Source organism: Elephas maximus, chromosome X (assembly GCF_024166365.1).
Source record: "Elephas maximus indicus isolate mEleMax1 chromosome X, mEleMax1 primary haplotype, whole genome shotgun sequence".
Classification (NCBI taxonomy): domain Eukaryota; kingdom Metazoa; phylum Chordata; class Mammalia; order Proboscidea; family Elephantidae; genus Elephas; species Elephas maximus.
The window spans coordinates 170,036,646-170,053,456 of record NC_064846.1 but is presented as its reverse complement, the minus strand read 5'-3'; the positions used below and the strand labels follow the sequence as shown (position 1 = coordinate 170,053,456).

At 42.7% G+C, this 16,811-nt stretch overlaps 1 long non-coding RNA gene across 2 annotated transcripts; it reads left to right on the top strand.

The window, feature by feature from the left end:
* The first annotated feature begins 6,426 nt into the window (after positions 1-6,426).
* LOC126069592 (uncharacterized) lies at positions 6,427-16,359 on the top strand. Of its 2 annotated transcripts, none has more exons than XR_007515976.1 (4): positions 6,427-7,506; positions 10,789-10,861; positions 11,256-11,381; positions 14,988-16,359. It is a non-coding gene; the product is annotated as an uncharacterized LOC126069592 (long non-coding RNA). The 2 variants fall into 2 exon arrangements; XR_007515977.1 differs by lacking the exon at positions 6,427-7,506 and adding an exon at positions 9,277-9,641.
* The last annotated feature ends 452 nt before the right edge of the window (positions 16,360-16,811 follow it).

The following is a 16,811-nucleotide window of genomic DNA, read 5'->3' as shown; positions in this document are numbered from 1 at the left end:
ATGCATGCAAAGGCTGGACAATGAATAAGAAGACCAAAGAAGAATTGATGCATTTGAAATATGGTGTTGGCAAAAAATTTTGAATGTACCATCACTGCCGGAAAATGAACAAATCTCTCTTGGAAGAACTACAACCAGAATGCTCCTTAGAAGTGAGGATGGCGAAACTTTGTCTCACATACTTTGGACACGTTATGAGGTGTGACCATTCCCGGGAAAAGGACATCATGCTTGGTAGAGCATCAGCGAAAAAGAGGAACACCCTCAGTGAGATGGATTGACTAAGTGGCTACAACCATGGGTTCAAGGTAGCAATGATAGTGAGGATGACGCAAGACTGCAGTGTTTCATTCTGTTGTACATAGGGTTGCAATGAGTTGGAACACACTCGACCGCCTAATAACTAACCGAAAGGTTGGTGGTTGGAACCCACCAGTGGTGACACAGAAGAATGTCCTGACAATATTTCTGTAAAAATTACAGCCAACAAAGCCCTATGGAGCACAGTTCTACTTTGTAACACATGGGGCCCCTATGAGTCAGAGTTAATTCCACAGCAAAGAGTTAACCAACTGATTTCTGTTCCTTATAAAAGAAAAGTTTAAGTCTATGCCAATTTAGGTAGCGAGCATCGTACCCGTAAAAAAAACCAAACCCGTTGCTGTGGAGTCGATTCCGACTCCTAGCAACCCTACGGGACAGAGTAGAACTGCCCCATTCGGTTTCCAAAGAGCACCTGGTGGATTCGAACCACTGACCTTTTGGTTAGCAGCCGTAGCTCTTAACCACTATGGTACCAGGGTTTCCGCGCACATTGTAGGCAGGTCTAAATAACCCTTTTCTTGGATACTATGTGCACAGGAAGTACTGAGGTCTGATTGGTTGAATTCCACCGTGGTCGCCCTGTGCCCAACATTAGTGGGAGGCACACATCCTCTGGGCCCCACGGAGCAGTACTGTCAGCATCGCCATTCAAAATGGGGACTCTCTGGACTTACCCCGACCTACCGAATCCAAATCTGCTGTTTAACAAGCTCCCCAGGTGAGTCCTATGAGCAGCAATTTAAGAAGCACTGGTCTAGAGGTTTCTCTACCATAATTTGATACTTGATTATTTTCTTCAGCTGGAGTTCATTTTCACTTTTCTGGAGCAGGTAGACGAAATATTCCTACCTTATTATTGCCGTGGATCTGGTGAGATAAATCACGGGTTTTATGTAGTGTAGTAACGTTTCAGGAAAAAAGCTGTGTTGGTGCGGACAAGAGTGCAGGTCACAGCAATCTCCGTGGCTCTGGTGTGCTGTTGCTTGAGTTTAATGTTCAACAGGGAGCATGGCAGCGTTTATTTGTTTTCAACAAAAAGTTGACAATTTTAAATTCAACTAAGTTGATACATTGTCTCTGTTGTTGTTGGGTGCCATCGAGTCAATTTCAACTCATAGCAACCCCATGTAACAGAGTAGACCTGCTCTGGTTTCCTGGGCTGTAATCTTTATGCAAGCAGATAGCAAGGTCTTTATCCAGTGAAGCTGCTGGGTGGGTTTGAAGCTCCACCTGTAGGTTACCAGCCAAGTCCTTAAGCATTGCGCAACTGTCTTTAATTATCTATATGTAAAAAAACACACATAGATTTTAGAAACGACTTTCACAATCATGACGCATTCTCCTATGTGTCCACAGGAGGGCAGCATAAGCACATATATAAGCAAAACGCTTTGGAAAGTATTGTGTCTAAAGTTGTACTGCCATCTTGTGGAGAAATAGGAGAATGCTTCATGAATGGAAATGAACTCTGCTATTTTCTGTTCAAAGAGCTCTGGTGGTGCAATAGTTAAGTGGGCGGTTCGAATCCACTAGCTGCTACTCAGGAGAAAAAATCTGGTGATCTGCTCCTGGAGAGATTGCAGCCCTATGGGGCAGTTATACTCAGTCACATTGGATCGCTGTGACTTGGAATTGACTCAATGGTACACAACAACAATTGATTGCTGAGTTTATTTTGACGTTCCATGCACAAATTATTCATTAGATTATTTATTTTTCTGATAAATGACCATATATTCATTTTAAAAATTAGTATAAAGAAGAAAACACAAGTCATCTATAGTCACAGGACTCAGAGGCAGCCAAGGTTACCAAGTTGCTGTTTATCTTCACTTTTCTAGATGATAGGTCTTGGGAAGAGGAGAAATCTACACATTTTAAAAAGAAAGTATCTCCCCACTATAAACTGTTTTCTCATCTTCCCTTTCAGATCAAATGTATCTTGAGCACTTTCCTCATATCCCTAGATATTCTTTGATATTACAAGTTTTAAATTTTGCATGGTGTGCCATCCTGTGGATATAACTCATTTATCAGATATAAATTGATCATTTAGGCTGCTTTACCTGTCTTTAAATTATAAAAGATTTCATATATAGAAACTCTACAGAGAGAAAACACAAATCAGACAGCCAAAGAATACATGTTAACTTTTTGCCATCTTTGCTTCAGTTTTATTTGTGCAATAAAAGTTTACAGGGAAAGTTAAAGTACCCTCTCTACAATTCACTGCTGTCTTTCTATCACAAAGGTAACCTTGAATCTGAAGTTGGTGCTGTTCTTCCTATCCTTGATCTCGTACTTTAACTGCAAAAGGATATATTAATAAACAACATAGAATTGTTCTGTGATTTTAAATCTAGACATAAACATAATCACAAGTGCGTATCGTTTATTAATTTAATATTTTAATTTTGAGATTTACTCATGTTGCTATAGATGTAGTTCATTTTAAGGGTTCTAATTTTTTTTTAAGATAACAATTTATCAGTATAATCTGCTGAATAAATATAATTTCAGAGCACATCCCCCTATTGAAGCATTTAGGTTGTTTGCAATCATTGAGAGTCAAAGCTGTTGGGATCACACAGGTGTGGATGAGTTCTCTAGGGGATGTGTCTAGGGAAGAGTTGAATATAAGAAACTGAGGACTTTGGGTACCTAGAAGAGGAAAGGCTGATTCAAAAGCGTGTGCCTCTTCAGTTCTACTAGACGCCGCCACACTGCACTCCCAGTGATGCCAATTGACAGGAATGGGTGAGAGTCTCATTTCCTCCATCCCCCCTACCACTGTGTGCGACCTTGCTGTCAGTCTCTTTGAGAGGAAGCGTCATCAGTGGATTGAATGGTGGCCCCGCCCAAAACAAGATATATCCGCTGGAACCTGTAAGTGTGGCCTTACTTGGGAAGAGGGTCTTTGCGCATGTAACTCAGTTAAGGATCTCGAGATGACATCATCCTCAATCCAGTAACAAGTGTCCTCACAAGAAGAGGAGAAGACATAGAGAAGAAGAGAGCAGAAGGCCAAGGGAAGATGGAGCAGAGACTGAAGTGATGGAGCCACAGGCCAAGGAACATCGGGAGGCACGAGAACCTGGAAGAGGCCAGGACCCTCCAGAGGGAGCGCAGCCCTGCCTGCGCCTTAATTTTAGACTCTGGACTCCAGAACTGTGGGAATCAATTTCTGGTGTTGAAAAAAAAGTTTTTTTTAATTGTGGTAAAACTACATATAACAACACGACATTCACCAATTCAACATTTTTCACATGTTTGATTCAGTGACATCAACAACACTAACCATGTTGTGCAAACACCAGCAGTAACTGTTACCAAATTTCCCATCACCATAAGCAGATCCACCTTTCTTTCTAAATAGCCTCTCTCCTTTCCCCCTCCCTCCTGTCCCTGGTCACCACTGATAAACTGTTGTCTCTGCATTGACCTCTTCTAGATATTTCATATAAGTGAGGTCATACAGTATTTGTCCTTTGGTGACTTACTTCACTCAGAATGATGATTTCTCGGCTCAGCCTAGATCAGAACTTCACTCCTCTTTATGGCTATAGGGTCCCATGACTCGGAACCGACTCAGGACAGCGGTTAATATTCCATTAGATATAATTAGTTAAGGCAGCCCTAGGAAACTAATACCTTATCTCTCTGTGTTTCATCTTGTTAGCGGGCCTGTGGGGTGAAATCTCCGACCCTTCACAGATTCCTGACTTGCCAGGAAGGAGCAGAGCCTGGGCGCTGTCACTGTCCTCAAGGAGCTGAGCTTTGGCGGAGGGACACAGCCAGCCTGTGGCGACCCTCGGAGGTCAGGGATTGTAGGCTGCTAAGCGTCTTACAAGGGGACACTGTGGTTTAAAATCATGAAAGTGCGCATCAGAGCTGTAGCCTTTCACCAGACTTATTCAGTCTGTATGTTGCACAAATAATCCGAGAAGCTCGACAATATGAAGAATGCTTCATAAGGATTGGAGGAAGACTCATTTACAACTTGCCATACGCAGATGAAACAACCTTGCTTTCTGAAAGTGAAGGCTTTAAGCACTTACTGATGAAGATCAAAGACTACAGCCTCCAGTATGGATTACACCTCAATATAAAGAAAACCAAAATCCTCACAACTGGACCAGTAAGCAACATCATGAGAAACGGAGAAAAGATTGAAGTTGTCAAGGATTCCATTTTACTTGGATCCACAATCAATGCCCATGGAAACACCAGTCAAGAAATCAAACGATGCCTTGCATTGGGCAAATCTGCAGCAAAAGACCTCTTTAAAGTGTTGAAAAGCAAAGATGTCACTTTGAGGACTAAAATATGCCTGACCCAAGCCATGGTGTTTTCAATCGCCTCATATGCATGCAAAAGGTGGACGATGAATAAGGAAGACTGAAGAAGAATTGATGCATTTGAATTATGGTGTTGGTGAAGAATATCAAATATACCATGTGCTGCTAGAAAATGAACAGATGCGTCTTGGAAGAAGTACAGCCAGAATTCACCGCAGAAGCAAGGATGGCGCCCCTTCATCTCCGGTACATTGGACGGCACCTAGAGAACAATGACAAGTAACAAGGCAGCATGGTTGCCGGGAGGGTAACTGTCATCTGTGATAGGGATGGAGCTTTCAGCTCCAGGAAGACTTAGAAAAAGCTCAGAAGTCTGACAGAAAACTAAAGCAGAAGTCTTCATATTTTGGGTGAAGAAGGAATGTGTACAAATTCAATATTTGATATACATGGGTGAAGTGGAAAGGAATTTAGCTTTTAAGAATAATAGCTTCAGAATCACTGTAAAATATATAATTAAGTTAAGCTTGTTAGAAACTAATTTTAGTATAGTATTGGAACATTTTAAGAGAACTTAAGTTTCAAATGGAGTTTAAAATGAATGACAGTGTTTCATTAACTTGATTTGCAAACGGGGTCAAGTACTCACCACAAACCCCTTAAAAGTAGTTGCTCTTATTTGCTAGACTTCAAATAGAATAATAAGGCCAGTAAATTAAAAAAAAAAATAAGGCCAGTAGGCTGAACTTAAAAGGTTAATGCATTTGAACCTGTAAGTTAAATAGACTATCAAATTATAAAACAGTAAACCTTTTTGGCAGGCACGTGCACACATGGACATGCACCACTCTCAAGGGTTATGATCAACACTTTGAAGGACTGTAGAATGTCCAAATAAATGTGCCTTGGAACACACACACACACACATACAAATGTCAAATCTATCCGTATAACCCTATGTCAATAATATGATCAAATACTGTGATGGTTAAGATTGTGTGTCGACTTGGCTGGGCCATGATTCTCAGTGTTTTAGCAGTTGTATAATGTTGTGATCACTTTCCTGTTGATATCTGATCTGTGATCACCCCCATGATGGAATCTGCTGAGTGGTACTGGCGGGGGTGGGGCCTGTGGCGGCTCACCACCCCCTCAGCCTTCCTCTCTGCTGTCTGCTGCCTACTTCCTTCCTGCTCACCTTGCAAAGATGGTTGGCTTGTTCTGGATCCAGCAGCTGTCTCTTGCCTGACCTCTGGTTTTGGGACTTGAGCTAGCAGCTTACCTGTCCATCTTGGGATTCGCAGATCATCACAGCCTGTGAGCAAGAGGCCTGCTCTCCAACCTGCCTATCTTGAGTTTACCAGCCTCTGCAGCTAAGTGACTCAGGAGAAACCTTGCAGTCTTGCCTGCCGACCTTGGGGATTCCTCGACTGTCACAGCCTGTGAGCGGGAGCTCTGCTCTCCATCCTGCTCATCTTGGGCTCACCAGCTTCTGTGGCTCCGTGAATTAGGAAAAGACTCTATCCCGATCCAAGGATTTGGGACGTTCCAACCCCTGTAACTGTGTGAGCTGTTCCCTTAATATACATCTCTATTTTTTTTTATATTTATACGCATTACTGGTTTTTCTTCTCTAGAGACCCCAGCCTGAGACAAATACCAATAATTTACCCGTGTTGAATAGGAAAATTAATACCAGACATCTTATTTTGATTTTCAGGTTTTTCTTATTAATGAAACCAAATATTAGCCATAAAAAACTGACCCAAACTGCAAAAGCTGCCAGAAACCGCTCTCTAAAAAAAAAAAAAAAAAAAAACCTCTCTATAGCAATGCAAATTTGTCTTATCCTGCTGGAAAGCAATGGTCAAGAAACCTTTACCTCCTAATCTAAATGTCATAAAAAGTCTCTTGTCCTCAGTGGGCGCAGGGCCAAATTCTGAGCAGCCAGGCTGGAAGTAACCTGATATCAGTGGATCCCAGCAGAGGGGAAGGCAGGGTTCAGTCAATCATGTTGAGATGAGCCAGTGGTGGGTCTTCTCTATTTCTCCCTCTTTTCTGTATAAGTCCCAGTGTACCCGGCCTCTTCCAGCACTTGGCTTTTTCTAGAATCCAAATGGCCTCCCTGTATGCATATGGAATAACTGCTCAGAATAAACCTTATGTTCAAATTCCAGTGAGTTTTGATTATTTTGAACTCCGGATAAATTCCACCCAAACTCAGGAACCCTGCTCAGCCCTCCATAGCATGCGTGGAGCCAATAAGGTCTGATTGTGCTCCTCCAAATTGTGTCTTTCTGGTCTTGCATAACCTGAAGCAAATGTTCTGCCCTTGTCACATTCTCTCCCATTTACAGATTTGTGTGTGTGTGTGTGTGTGTGTGTGTGTTGTACCTGCACGTGAGAGTGATTACACCATTAACACTTGACCACTAAAAAGAGGTCAGTGGTTGGAGCCCACCCGTGGCGGCACAGAAGAAAGTCCCGGCAGCTTCTGTAAAGATTACAGCCGGCAAAACGCTAGAGAGCACAGCTCTACTCTGTTACACGTGGGCTCCCAATGCATCGGAAGCAACTCAACAAGAGTTAACCAGCTGTCTTACGTCCCTTATAAACGACAAGACCAGCTTATGTCTATGCCAACTTAGGTAGGGAGCTTTCATGGCGGGTCCAAACAACCCTGCCATGTGTATTATGTGCACAGGAAGTACTGAGCTCTGATGGCTGAATTCCACCGTAGGCGCCCAGTGCCCAGCGTTAGTGGGGGGCACGCATTCTCTGGGCCCCACAGAGCACCACCATCAGCAACCGCATTCAAAATGGGAGTCTCTGCACTTACCCCCCACCCACTGAACCCAAATCTGCTTTTTAACAAGCTCCCCAGGTGAGTCCTACGCCCATGCAGTTTAAGAAGCATTGGTCTAGTGGGTTTTCTACCGTAATTTTATACTTGATTATTTACGTCAGCAGCAGTTAACTTGAGTGCAGTCACTTTTCTGGAGCAGGAAAACGACATATGCCTTCTTTATGATTGCCGTGCATGTGGTGAGGTTAATCACAAGTTTTATGTAGTGTAGTAACGTTGTAGGAAAAAAAAAGAGACACACTGGTGTGGACAAGAGTGCAGGTCACAACAATCGTTGTGGCTCTGATGTGCTCTTCCTTGCGTTTAATGTTCAATGGGGATCATGGTAGCCTTTGTTTTTAATGAAAAGCTGACAATTTCAAATTCAATTAAGTTGGTAAATTGTTGTTTGTCGGGGTGATAGAGTCAGTTTCAACTCATCACAACCCCATGCAGAGTAGACCTCTCGTTTTCAAATCTGTAATATTTAAGGAAACAAATAGCCAGGTGTTTCTCCAGTAAAAGTGCTGGGTAGGTTTGAACCTCCACCTTAAGGTAAGCACACAAGTGCTTAACCATTGCGTCACTGTATTTAATTACCAATATGTAAAAAACACATCTTGGTTTTAAAAATGACTCTTTTCCAATCATGACGCATTCTGCTATTTCTCCACAAGAGAGCAGCATAAGTACATGTATTATGAAAAACTGTTGGACAGGATTGTGTCTGAAATCGTGCTGCCATCTTGTGGAGAAATAGGAGAATGCTTCCTGAATAGAAATGAACGCGGGTATTTTCTGTTCAAGGAGCCCTGGTGGTGCAGTGGTTAAGTGGGCAGTTCCAACCCACCAGGGGCTCCTCTGGAGAAAAGACCTGGTTCTCTGCTCTGAAAAGATTAGGACCGTATGGGGCAGTTTTACTCAGTCACATTGGGTCGCTGTGAGTTGAAGTTGACTCTGGCACGCACCAACAACTGATGGCTCATTTTATTTGGACGTTGCTTGTACAAGCATATTATTCCTTAGATTCATTTTTCTGATAAAAACGACTATATATTCATTTAAAAAATTGTATAGAGAAGAAAACACAAGTCACTTATAGTCACACTACTCAGAGGCAGCCAAAGTTACCAAGTTGGTGTTTATTTATCTTTACTTTTCTAGATGATATAGGAAAGAGGAGGAAGCTACACATTTTAAAAGAAAATATGCCCCCACTGTAAACTGTTTTCTCATCTTCCCTTCCACCTCATGTGTAACTTGAGCATTTTCCCTGTATCCCTAGATATTGTTTGATGTTACGAGTTTTAAATATTCCATGGTGTTCCATCCTGTGGATACATTATAACTTGTTTAACAGGTATAAATTTGTCTTTTAGGTGTTTTACTTGTTTTAAAAATATAAATGATTTCATATAGAAACTCTACAGATGAAAAATACATCAGACACCGAATTAATCACTACCCAGATTTGATACATGTTGGCATCTTTGCTTCAGTTTTATTTGTTAAATGAAAGTTTATAGGTAAAGTTGAATTACTCTCTACAATTAATTGCTGTCCTTCTATGCCTTGAATCTGAAGTTGCTGTTATTCTTCCTATCCTTGATCTGATATTTTAATTACAAAAGATGTATTCTTAAACAATGTAGTATCATTTTGTAGTTTTAAATTCTAGACATTATTCAACTAATATTATAATTTTGACGTTTATCCATGTTGCCATGGAGAATAGTTCATTTTAACAGTTCTAAGATATCATAAAAAATTTTTTTTTTAAGATATCATAGATTATCAATATAGTTTACTGGATAAATATAACTTTTTAGCACATCCCCACTGGAAGCATTTAGTTTGTTTACAGTACTGTAGGATCAAAGCTGTTGGGATCACGCAGGTGTGGATGAGTTCTCTAGAGGATGTGTCCAGATAAGAAATGAATATAAGAAACCGAGGACTTTGGGTACCTAGAAGAGGAAAGCCTGATTCAAAAGCGTGTGCCTCTTCAGTTCTACTAGACGCCGCCACACTGCACTCCCAGTGATGCCAATTGACAGGAATGGGTGAGAGTCTCATTTCCTCCATCCCCCCCACCACTGTGTGCGACCTTGCTGTCAGTCTCTTTGAGAGGAAGCGTCATCAGTGGATTGAATGGTGGCCCCGCCCAAAACAAGGTATGTCCGCTGGAACCTGTAAGTGTGGCCTTACTTGGGAAGAGGGTCTTTGCGCATGTAACTCAGTTAAGGATCTCGAGATGACATCATCCTCAATCCAGTAACAAGTGTCCTCACAAGAAGAGGAGAAGACATAGAGAAGAAGAGAGCAGAAGGCCAAGGGAAGATGGAGCAGAGACTGAAGTGATGGAGCCACAGGCCAAGGAACATCGGGAGGCACGAGAACCTGGAAGAGGCCGGGAGCCTCCAGAGGGAGCACGGTCGAGTACACCTTGATTTCGGATTGCTGGCCTCTAGAATTGTGGGAATCAATTTCTGGTGTTGAAAAAAAATTTTTTTTTGTGGTAAAAATACATATAAGGCAACATTCACCAATACAACACTTGAAGCTTAATAAAAGTTATTAAAAAAAAATACATATAAGACAACATTCACCAATACAACATTTTTTCATGTTCAGTTAAGTGACATTGATGACATTAATCATGTGCAGCCACCACCTGTATCCGTTGCCAAATTTCCCATGACCGTATGCAGATATTCACTCCTTCCTACGTAATAACTACCCCCCGCTACCCCTGGTCATCACTAATAAATTTATTTATTATACTATAGATGAAGGTTTGCAGAGCAAATTAGTTTCTCATTAAACAATTAATACACATTGTTTTGCGACATTGGTTGCCAACCCCATGACATGTCAACACTCTCCCCTTCTTGACTGTGGGCTCACCATTATCAGCTTTCCTGTCCCCTCCTGCCTTCTCATCCATGCCACTGAGTTGGTGTGCCCATTTAGTCTCTCTCTCTCTTTTTTTAATGGCCTGTCTAATCTTAGGCCGAAGGGCAAACCGCAAGAGTGACTTCCATACTGAGCTAAAAGGGCCCATACTCTCGGGGTTTCTCTAGTCTCTGTCAGATCAGTAAGTCTGGTCTTTATTAGTTAGAATTTTGTTCTACGTTTTTATCCAGCTCTGTCTGGGACCCTCTATTGTGATCCCTGTTAGAGCAGTCAGTGGTGGTAGCCGGGCACCGTCTGGTTGTGCTGGACTCAGTCTGGGGGAGGCTGTGGTAGTTGTGGTCCATTAGTTCTTTGGACTAATCTTTCCCTTGTGTCTTTGTTTTCCTTCATTCTCCCTTGCTCCAGACAGGGTGAGACCAGAGGTGTATCTTAGGTGGCCGCTCACAAGCTTTTAAGACCCCAGATGCTACTCACCAAGGTAGGATGTAGAACATTTTCTTTATAAACTATGTTATGTTAATTGAGCTAGATCTCCCCCGAGACCACGGTACCCAGCCTTCAGCCCAGTAATTCCATCCCTTGAGGAGTATGGATGTATCTGTGAAGCTTCCATGACCTTGCCTTGGTCAGGTTGTGCTGACTTTCCCAGTATTGAGTTATGTCTTATGCTTCACCAAAGTTACCATTTATCTATTGTCTAGTTAGTGTTTTTCCCTCTCCACCTCTCCCCTTCCTCCTAACCATCAATGATTGTTTCTTTCTGTGTGTAAACCTTTTCCAGAGTTTTTATAATAGTGGTCTCATATGGTATTTGTTCATTTATGAATGACTTATTTCATTGTCATTTTTATCATCCTCAATCCAATGACAAGTATCCTCAGAAGAAGAGAAGACATAGACAGAGAAGAGGAGAGGAGAAAACCGGGGAAGATGGAGCAGAGATTGAAGTGATGGAGCCACAGGCCAAGAACATCTGGAGCCATGAGAACCTGGAAGAGGTTAGGAGCCTCCAGAGGGAGCGGGGCTCTGCCTGTGCCTTGATTTCAGACTGCTGACCTCTAGAACTATGGGAATCAGTTTCTGGCATTTAATTTTTTTTAACTGTGGTAAAAATATTTATAGCAAAACATTCACCAATTCAACATTTATTACATGTTCAGTTCAGTGACACTCATTACATTAATCATGTTGTGCAGCTATCACCAGTATCTGTTGCCAAATTTTCCATGACCATAAGTAGATGCTCACTCCTTCCTAAATAATGACTCCCTTTCCCCCTCCCTCCTGCCCCTGGTCACCACTAATAAACTTTTTTCTGCATTTGCCTATGCTAGATATTTCATGTAAGTAAGATCATAGAGTATTTGTCCTTTAGTGATTAACTTCACTCAGAATTATGTTTTCTAGGTTCAGCCTAGATCAGAACTTCATTTCTGTTTATGGCTATAGGGTCCAATCTTAGTTATCTAGTGCTGCTGTAACAGAAATACCACAAGTGGATGACTTTAACAAAGAGAAATTTATTTTCTCACAGTCTAGTAGGCTAGAAGTTCAAATTCAAGGTGTCAGCTCCATGGGAAGCCTTTCCCTGTCGGCTCTGGAGGAAGGTCCTTCTCATCAATCTTCCTCTGGTTGAGGAATTTCTCAGGCTCAGGGACCACGGGGCCAAAGGACAAGCTCTGCTCCTGGTGCTGCTTTCTTGGTGGTATGAAGTCCCCTTGTCTCTCTGTTCCCTTCTGTCTTTTATATCTCAAAAGAGATCAGCCTATGACACTATCTAATCTTGTAGATTTCATCAACATAACTGCCACTAATCTGTCTCTGGTGGCATAGTGGTTAAGTGCTACTGCTGCTAACCAAAAGGTCAGCAGTTTGAATCCACCAGGCGCTAGTTGGAAACTCTATGGGGCAGTTCTACTCTGTTCTATAGGGTTGCTATAAGTCAGAATCAACTCGACAGCGGTGGGTAATTCGTTTCATTTCATCATAGTGATAGCATTTACAACACATAGGGAAATCACATCAGATGACAAAATGGCAGACAATCATACAATACTGGGAATCGTGACCTAGACAAGTTGACAGATATTTTTGGAGGACATGATTCAATCCATGACAGGTCCCATGACTCAGAACTGACCTGAGGGAAGTAGGGTTAATATTCCATGGGATATAATTTGTTAAGGCATCCCTAGGAAATGAATACCGCATCTGTCTGTGCTTTGCCTTCTTAGTGGGCTCGTAGGGTGAAATCTCAGACCCTTCACAGATTCCTGACTTGCCAGGAATGAGCAGAGCCTGGACACTGTCACAGTACTCAAGGAGCTGAGCTTTGGTGGAGGGACACAGCCAGCCTGTGGTAACCCTCAGAGGTCAGGGATTGTAGGCTGCTAAACCTCTTACAGGGGGATACCGCGTGGTTTAAAATCAGGAAATGTGTCCATCAGGGTTGTATCCTTTCATCATACTTATTCTATCTGAATGCTCAACAAATAATAGAAGAATCTGAACTATATGAAGAACACAGCATCAGGATTCGAGGTACACAGACGACACAACCTTGCTTGATGAAAGTGGAGAAGACTTGAAGCACTTACTGATGAAGATCAAAGACTATAGCCTTCAGTATGGGTTACACCTCAATATAAAGAACACAAAAATCCTTACAATTTGACTAATAAGTCATAGCATAAATGGAGAAAATATTGAAGTTGTCAAAGATTGCATTTTACGTGGATTCACAATCAATGCCCATGGAAGCAGCAGTCAAAAAATCAAAGGACCAATGGTATTGGGAAAATCTGCTTCAATATTCCTCTCTAAAGTGTTAAAGATGTTACTTTGAGGACTAAGGTGTACCTGACCCAAGCCGTGGTATTTTCAATCACCTCATATGCATGGACAATGAATAAGGAAGACTGAAAAAGAATTGATGTATTTGCATTATGGTGTTGGCAAAGAGTATTAAATATACCATGGACTGAAAGGAAAAGAGCAAATGTGTCTTAGAAGAAGTACAGCCAGAATGCTCCTTAGAAGCGAGGATGGTGAGACTTTGTCTCATGTACTTTGGGCATGTTATCAGGAGAGACTAGTCCCTGGAGAAGGACATCATGCTCAGTAAAATAGAGGTTCAGCAAAAAAGAGGAAGACTGTCAACGAGATGGACTGACACAGTGGCTGCAACGAGTTCAAGATAGCAACAATAGTGAGGATTGCGCAGGACTGGGCAGTTTCATTTTGTTGTACATAGGGTTGCTATGAGTCAGAACTGACTTGATGACAACTAACAACAACAACAAACCTCTTACAAAGCACAGGACAACAAAGGCATACCTGGCCACAAATGTCCATCATACTGAGGTTGAGAAACCCTGGGCTAGAAAGAACAGAGGAAAATAGCACATTGGATTTGTTCCCCACTGTATATCCGGCAAAGAGAAAAAAATCAATAAATATTGGCTGATTGAATGACTGATTATCTTGTCAATACATACATCACAACTTCTTGTCAATAAAATGACCTGCACATCAGTAACCACAGCTTACGCAAAACCATGCAAGATATCCAAAATGGAATGAGATCTTATTTGGGATGTCCAAAGAAGAATGTGGTGCCGCTCACATCACACAAAGAGAGACAACCAGACATGATGTGCCTCCGTGGAAGAACATGCCATCACCTCTAATCTCACGGGAAATTGGATCAGAGCCTCTAGAATGATTCTTTGGGGTCTAGAGGTCTTTGTCAGCAGATAGAAAGGATATTTACATAACTTAGGAATCTAGCAGATGCAAAGGTCTTTATAGCTGGAGGGGAAAGTACTCTAATGAGAGCCAAAGAAATGAGAAATGCAGTCAAGTGATCAATGTCTCCATCAACATCAGCACTCCAAATGTCCAAGCGTGTGTCGAAGAATCAAGAATTCATACAACTTAAAGGTCAGTGTAAGGGGTCTTGAGCCCCCTTCCGTGAATTATGGAATCCTGGGAAGGGCATTTGTCAGTAGAGTTCAAGTGTGCTACTGGGGTCACTGATAAGAAGCCTAGTTTTATATACAGCATTGGAATATTTTAAGAGGACTTAAGTTTCACTATATTTGTAACTTTCATTTATTAGATTTAAGAGTTATTTACGTACCTGGGAAGTTGTTTGTTAATTCAGACCACTGAAGTGATTCAAACTGGAACTGGGTGTAGTGTACCAAGAGATTCAAATGGACTTTAAAATGGATAATGATGTTTCATTAACTTGATTTGCAAATGGGCCGAGTACTTCCCACAAGCCCCTTCAAAGTGGTTGCTATTATTTGCTAGACTTCAAATAGAGTAACAAGGCTAGCAGCCTGAACTTAAAAGGTTAAAGCATTTGAACTTGTAAGTAAAATAAATTGACTCTCAAATTGTAAAACAATGACTTTTTTGGCAGACACATGCACACACATGCACATACCACTGACAAGGGTTATAAACAAGACTTTGAAGGACCATATAATGTCCATATAAGTGTGCTTACACACACACGCACAGGAACAAATCACAAATCTATATGTACAACCTTATTTCAATAATTTGATCAAATATCAATAATGGGTTTTTTCTAGAACTGTTTTCAAAAAAGAGCGCCATGATCCTGGGCCTCCAGGAGCCCCTACTTGGGACCGGATATTGAAGCCAACAGAGTATAGTGCTGAAACGTGAGAGAAAAAAGCCCCAAAAGCAGGAGCGCTGAGGAGGATGAGCCCTAGTACCTGTTACAGAGGTAATGAATTCTGCTCACAGGTTTACAGTGTCTGATGCAGCCACTGCTAAGAGGATTCCTACCACCTCCTTGCTTCTTCTTTAGCTCTAGACAAACATCCCATGCAAATAAATTCATGAGAGGTACCCTGAATCTTCTAACTCGAATATTTCATAACCCATATCCAGATAAAATCTCAGAGTGAGCCAAGGTGATGGCTTAGTCACACGCACCATAACGTTCCCCTGCGCCAAAGACCCCAAAAACCAAGTGAAACAGAAAACAAAAATCAAACCTGTTGCTGTTGAGTTGACTCCGACTCATAGTGACCCTATGGGACAGAGTAGAATGTCTTGTAGAATTTGCAAGGAGCGCCTGGTAGATTTGAACTGCTGAGCTTTCGGTTAGCAGCTGTAGCTCTTAACCATGACGCCATCAGTGAAACAGAAGGAAATGACAATCTGGGAACCCTGAACATCAAAAAAGAAGGTCTAAGAAAGAAACCGAACACCGATTGGAAGGAAAAGGAGAGTGAAAGCAGAGAAAGAGGAGTAACACAGAATGGAGGAGCTCAGTCAGCTCAACTTAGGACAAAGCCAGCAGCAACCCCAGGTGTAGAAAACAGCAAGGCAACTTTACAACTTTACCAGAAGGGACAAAGAACCTCTATAGACACACAGAAAGAAGCAGAGACAGGGAGGATGCCAAGATCCAGAACTTGAGATACTCAGGAGCAGTGGTACTTGACCTCACGGGTGAGTGGTGCACACGAGGTGGTGGATCCGTGGAGTGTCGGCGGGAGCTCTCCTGCCCAACTGGTCCCCAGACAGCCCCCCTTCCTTGCACTCGAGAGTGGACAGATCCCATTTGCTGGCTAAAGTGGATACGAGGTTCCCTGGCACCCACATATCCTAGTGGAGGAACACACTCCCCCTTACTCCGCCCTCCTGAATAGAGGTGGCAGAGCGTCCCATACCCTGACTGCCTTGTCTGACTAGGGCACCACAAGAGGAGCCTATTCTCTTCCTCCCTAACCCACCCAACCCTCTGCCCACTACTCCCTTTGCCCACACAATGAACAAGACTAGGTATGTCCCTGTGCATGTACCTGCCCACCACCTACTCCCCCCACAAGGGCCTGTTGGAGGGCAGCGGCAACTGGACAACAAGAGAGCTTGCCCACCACCCCCTCCTCCTTTCCCCCATCCGGGGTAAGGCATCACCTCTATGACCACATTCTCCAGGTGTGACTCCATCCTTAACTCGCCCAGTAAAGAGCAGAGGAGCTGAGACTGCTTGCACATGCCCTCACAGCCCCTTCCTTCCACCTGACATGAGGTGGCACCACTGTGCACACAGCCGCCAGGCACCGACTCTTCTCCCTTAACCCACCCAGCGTGGGGCAGAGAATCTGTGACGTGTGCACATTCCCCTACAGCACCTTCCTCTCTCCTCCCACCTGATGCGAGGTGACACCACTATATACAAGTCTGCCAGGCACAACTCTCTCCCTTAGCCTGCCCAGCAAGGGGCAAAGGAGCTACGACTATGTATGCATTCCCCCTGAGGCCCTTCCCTCCCTCCCCTTGCCCAGAGAAGGGCAGAAGAGGAGTAAGTGTGCACACATCCACCTGCTACACCTTCTTCCTTCTTCCTGCCACTGACAGACGGGTGCGGCAATACTGAA